Here is a 6,628-nt window from a genome sequence, read left to right on the forward strand (position 1 = left end):
TTTTAATGTATATTTGTATAATGTGTGTGGTCTGAAATAGTGACAGAGAATAGAACAAGGATGGACAATTCAACCCTTAACTCAACAATGAGTAGATGAGTGTTGTGTGTGTATATGTATAAATAAATGAACACTGAAATTAAAGTATTTCTTTTATTTATTTATATATATATATATATATATATATATGTGTGTGTGTGTGTGTAATAAAATATATATATATATATATATATATATAGCTAGAATTCACTGAAAGTCAAGTATTTCTTATATATATATATCTTAACCACGCCCCCAACCACGCCCCCCGCCCCAACCCCGACCAAGCCCCCCAACCCCCCGAAATCGGAGGTCTCAAGGTTGGCAAATATGTGTGTATGAGAAGAGCTAAACACTCATTTGAATTCAATTTCAGTAACTCTTGGGTTAATATAATATACATGCACCGGTATATCTCCAATAGATTTTTCGAGAGATCCAAAATGCTACAAGAAGAAGCCCAGGTAACACCAGTGGTACGCATACAAGTTTAAAAATATATTTAAAAAAGAAATTGTTAGTGGGAGTAGCCTACAGGGGTTAGTGCGTGTGCCTCACAATACAAAGGTCCGGGGTTTGATCCCCGGGCTGAGGGTCTTTCTGTGTGGAGTTTGCATGTTCTCCCCGTGACTGCGTGGGTTCCCTCCGGGTACTCCGGCTTCCTCCCACCTCCAAAGACATACACCTGGGGATAGGCCCCTCCCACCTCCAAAGACATGCACCTGGGGATAGGCCCCTCCCACCTCCAAAGACATGCACCTGGGGATAGGCCCCTCCCACCTCCAAAGACATGCACCTGGGGATAGGCCCCTCCCACCTCCAAAGACATGCACCTGGGGATAGGCCCCTCCCACCTCCAAGACATGCACCTGGGGATAGGCCCCTCCCACCTCCAAAGACATGCACCTGGGGATAGGCCCCTCCCACCTCCAAAGACATGCACCTGGGGATAGGCCCCTCCCACCTCCAAGACATGCACCTGGGGATAGGCCCCTCCCACCTCCAAAGACATGCACCTGGGGATAGGTTGATTGGCAACACTAAATTGGCCCTAGTGTGTGAATGTGAGTGTCTGTGTTGGCCCTGCGATGACCTGGCGACTGGTCCAGGGCGTACCACGCCTTCCATCTGACTGCTACTGGGATAGGCTCCAGCACCCCCGTGACCCTGAGAGGGATGACTCTTTTTCCTGAGGAAGCTTAGGTCCTTTAATGTGTGTTGGAGATCTTTTATCAGTCTGTTGTGGCCAGTGCCCTGTACTTTGCACTGCTTTGTTGGGGGAGCAGCACCAGCAAAAGGGACTTAAACCGGATTGACAAATTCAGTTGGAGGCATTTGTGTCAGTGAGGGACAGGAGGACAAAGTAAAGTGTTTGTGTCAGTGAGGGACAGGAGGACAAAGTGCTGGCCATCATGGACAATCCAGTCCAGCAGACAATTGAGGGACAGTGGAGTTCATACTCCAACAGTCTCCTTCAGTTTCGTTCCTACAGTGTTCCATTCAAAAACTCCTTCATTCCACACTCCATCCAGCTGTATAAAACACTGGCCATACAGCAATAGATGATATCTGTCTATTACCTGACACCTGTCACGGCGTGGAGTATGAAGCAGCTTACTGCGAGGATTTCGCAGCTCGCTGCAAGGAATGTTTTCCCGTGATGCAAATGGACTTGACTGGACAAGGCTTGCAGGTAAATACATGTTTAATCTTGACTATCAAAAGAACAAACAAAAGGTGCGCACAAGGCGGAGACACAAACTTAGCGTAGGAAACAAAACTAACACTAAGACAGAAACTATGGACATAAAACAAAACTACACTTACTGTGACGTGAAAACGAGCATGAAAACTATGGCATGGAATACAAACATCGAAGGTCGGAAATCACGGCATTAAGTGAGCAAGAGTATCATCAGAGTAAATCCAGAGTATCAGGGGTAATGTCGCCAGGCTGACTCCCTGGCAGCTATCGGCTTAAATAGTCTCTTCATGATTAAAAATAGCAGAACCAGAGTTTATTTAATCCTACCCCCTTTCATACCATAGCAATTTTATCCCATTTCCTTCTTCTCTGTAACAGAACAGTGAACAAATAAATAATAAATAAATAATATACCATAGTAAATGAACACATATTAAATACATAAATAATCTTTGTCTCAATTTTTTTTTTAAAGTGTTGAAGATGTTGATCATAATAGTTGTGTACTTAGTGAACACTTGTAGTTTGAACAGTCTCTTAAAGTCAATCATATTTCTTTGCTTAATCCATTCCATCATTTAATTCCACATACTGATATGCTGAAGGTTTTAAGTGTTGTACGAGCATAAAATGTTTGAAATGACATTTTCCTCTAAGGTTATATTTCTCCTCTTTAGTTGAGAAGAATTGTTGTACATTCTTGACTAGCAGGTTATAGTTTGCTTTGTACATCATTTGACATGTTTGCTAATGCACCAAATCATTGCATTTCTATATTTGTGATTTAATAAATAAAGTGTTTGTATGTTGTCTATATCCAACATGATGTATTATTATAACTCATCTTTTTGTAACACAGTTAATGAATGAAGCGCACATTTCTAGTCATTTCCCATATTTCTACACAATAAGTCAGATATGTAACACTAGTGAGCAGTAGACAATATCAAGTCATTTTTGCTCTAGAACATGTTTTGATTTATTCATTATTGACGTGTTTCTTGCTACTTTATCTTGAGGTTTCCAGTTCATTTTATCAGCAATTATTACACCTAAAAATGTGTTTTGTTTTACCCTTTCAATATTTACTCCATCTATTTGTATTTGTGTTTGACTTTCTCTTCTACTGTTACCAAATAGCATTATTTTAGTCTTACTGAGATTCATAGATAGTCTGTTTTTGTCAAACCATCTTTTTAATTTGTTCATTTCTTCTGTTATTATTTGTATTATCTTCTGTGTGTTCTCTCCTGAACAAAACACTGTTGTATTATCTGCAAATAATACTAACTTTTAATCTTTTGTAACTTTACAAATGTCATTTATATAAAGATTGAACAATTTTGGTCCTAGTATTGATCCCTGAGGTACACCACAGGATATATTTAGCGTTGTAGATGTGTGTTGGCCTATCTGATTGATTGATTGATTGATTGAAACTTTTATTAGTAGATTGCACAGTACAGTACATATTCCGTACAATTGACCACTAAATCCAATAAGTTTTTACACTTGTTTAAGTCGGGGTCCACGTTAATCAATTCATGATACAAATATATACTATCAACATAATACAGTCATCACACAAGATAATCATCAGAGTATATACATTGAATTATTGACATTATTTACAATCCAGGGGGTGGGATGAGGAGGGTTTGGTTGATATCAACACTTCAGTCATCAACAATTATATCATCTGAGAAATGGACATTGAAACAGTGTAGGTGTGACTTGGTAGGATATGTACAGCAAGTAGTGAACATAGTGAGTTCAGATAGCATAAGAACAAGTATATACATTTGATTATTTACATTTGATTATTTACATTTGGTTATTTACAATCCGGGGAGGTGGGATGTGGTGGGGGGAGGGTGTTAGTTTAGGGTTGAAGTTGCCTGGAGGTGTTGTTTTAGTGCAGTTTTGAAGGAGGATAGAGATGCACTTTCTTTTACACCTGTTGGGAGTGCATTCCACATTGATGTGGCATAGAAGGAGAATGAGCTAAGACCTTTGTTAGATGGGAATCTGGGTTTAACGTGGTTAGTGGAACGCCCCCTGGTGTTGTGGTTATGGCGGTCATTTACGTTAAGGAAGTAGTTTGACATGTACTTCGGTATCAGGGAGGTGTAGTGGATTTTATAGACCAGGCTCAGTGCAAGTTGTTTTACTCTGTCTTCCACCCTGAGCCAGCCCACTTTGGAGAAGTGGGTTGGAGTGAGGTGGGATCTGGGGTGGAGGTCTAGAAGTAATCTGACTACCTTGTTTTGGGATGTTTGGAGTCTAGATTTGAGGGTTTTGGAGGTACTAGGGTACCAGGAGGTGCATGCGTAATCGAAAAAGGGTTGAACGAGAGTTCCCGCTAGAATCTTCATGGTGCTTTTGTTGCCCATAGAGGAGATTCTGTCGATAAATCTCATTCGTTGGTTGACCTTTTTGATTACCTTGGTTGCCATTTTATCACAGCAAAGATTAGCCTCTAGAATGGAACCTAGGTAGGTGACCTCATCTTTCCTGGTGATAACAATGTCACCCACTTTTGTAGTGAAGTCACTGACTTTCTTAAGGTTGATTTGGGACCCAAATAGGATGGATTCTGTTTTACCCAAGTGTATGGATAGCTTGTTGTCAGCGAGCCAGGTGCAAATACTAAGGAGTTCAGCACTGAGGATTTTCTCCACCTGTGACTTGTCCTTGTCTGATACCAGCAGGGCCGAGTCATCCGCAAACAAGAACAATTCACAGTAGCATGCTGATGACATGTCGTTTATGTATATTAGGAACAGTAAAGGCCTTCTGAAGGTCCAGCATGACCATGCCGCAGTATTTGCCCGCTTCACGTATTGTTTCCTGTTGGTTAAGTAACTTCTAATCCAGTTTAAGACCAACCCTCTGATGTCATACCTTTCTAATTTGTTTATTAAGATGTTATGATTAATTGTGTCAAATGCTTTTGTTAAATCCATAAACTCTGCAGCAGCACATTTTTTACTATCTATTGCATTGGTAAACTCTTCCGTTATTTGGAGTAATGCCATTGATGTTGAGATGTTGGCTCTGTATCCATATTGGTTTTCTGTGAGCGTTTCCTTTTTATTTATGAATTTGTCTAATCTGTTATTGAATAGTTTTTCAATGATTTTAGAAAATTGTAGAAGTAGAGAAACAGGTGTGTAGTTTGTAAAATGGTGCTTGTCACCAGTCGTATAAATTGGTACTACTTTGACTATTTTCATATTGTCCGGGAATTTGCCAGTTTGAAATGATAGGTTGCTGATATATGTTAAAGGTTCTGAAATCTCTTCATTAACCTTTTTTTATCGTTTCCATATCAATTGTGTTTTTGTGTTTCATCAAATTCCCAGCAAGTTTTTTCAAAGGGACTTTAAAAAGTGAACGGAAATATATTCTCCAACGGTTTGTTGGAGAATATAGGATATAGGATCCTGATGAGAGTGCGGAAATACGACCACATCACACCAATTCTCAAATCCCTTCACTGGCTTCCTGTTCCACTCAGGGTTGAATACAAAGTCTCCCTACTAACTCACCAGTGCCTCCATGGAAATGCCCCCCTCTACCTCAAAGAACTACTCACCCCCAAATCCTCCACACAACACCTCCGCTCCGGACAGGCTAACCTCCTCCAACGTCCGAGGACAAAGCTCCGAACTATGGGAGACCGGGCTTTCTGCTCCGCCGCTCCCAGGCTGTGGAATGCTCTCCCTGACCACCTGAGGGCACCACAGACTGTGGATGCTTTTAAAAAAGGCTTTAAAATCCTTCTTTTAAAAAAAGCCTAAGCATACTAGTTCCAGCTATTAGACTGTTCTAGTTTTTATTTATTTATTTTTTATTATCTTTTTATTATTACAAGAAAGTTTGATCATATTACGCCTATACTGGCTCACCTGCACTGGCTTCCTGTGCACTTAAGATGTGACTTTAAGGTTTTACTACTTACGTATAAAATACTACACGGTCTAGCTCCGTCCTATCTTGTCCATTGCATTGTACCATATGTCCCGGCAAGAAATTTGCGTTCAAAGAACTCCGGCTTATTAGTGATTCCCAGAGCCCAAAAAAAGTCTGCGGGCTATAGAGCGTTTTCTATTGGGGCTCCAGTACTATGGAATGCCCTCCCAGTAACAATTAGAGATGCTACCTCAGTAGAAGCATTTAAGTCCCATCTTAAAACTCATTTGTATACTCTAGCCTTTAAATAGCCCCCCTGTTAGACCAGTTGATCTGCCGTTTCTTTTCTTTTCTCCTCTGCTCCCCTTTTCCTTGTGGAGGGGGGGCACAGGTCCGGTGGCCATGGATGAAGTGCTGGCTGTCCAGAGTCGGGACCCGGGGTGGACCGCTCGCCTGTGCATCGGCTGGGAACATCTCTGCGCTGCTGACCCGTCTCCGCTCGGGATGGTGTCCTGCTGGCCCCACTATGGACTGGACTCTTACTATTATGTTGGATCCACTATGGACTGGACTCTCACAATATTATGTCAGACCCACTCGACATCCATTGCTTTCGGTCTCCCCTAGAGGGGGTGGGGGTTACCCACATATGCGGTCCTCTCCAAGGTTTCTCATAGTCATTCACATCGACGTCCCACTGGGGTGAGTTTTTCCTTGCCCTTATGTGGGCTTTGTACCGAGGATGTCGTTGTGGCTTGTGCAGCCCTTTGAGACACTTGTGATTTAGGGCTATATAAATAAACATTGATTGATTGATTATTATTTTTGTTTTTTTCAATACACTGTAGCACTTTAAGGTTGTTTGCTCAATGTAAAGTGCTTTTTACAAACACAATCTATTATTATTATTATTTGTTTGGTAAAGTTTTTCTTCCTTCCTTCCATCATTGCACACATTTATCACGCATT

This window comes from Nerophis lumbriciformis, linkage group LG17, assembly GCF_033978685.3.
Source record: "Nerophis lumbriciformis linkage group LG17, RoL_Nlum_v2.1, whole genome shotgun sequence".
NCBI classification, from domain to species: Eukaryota; Metazoa; Chordata; class Actinopteri; order Syngnathiformes; family Syngnathidae; genus Nerophis; species Nerophis lumbriciformis.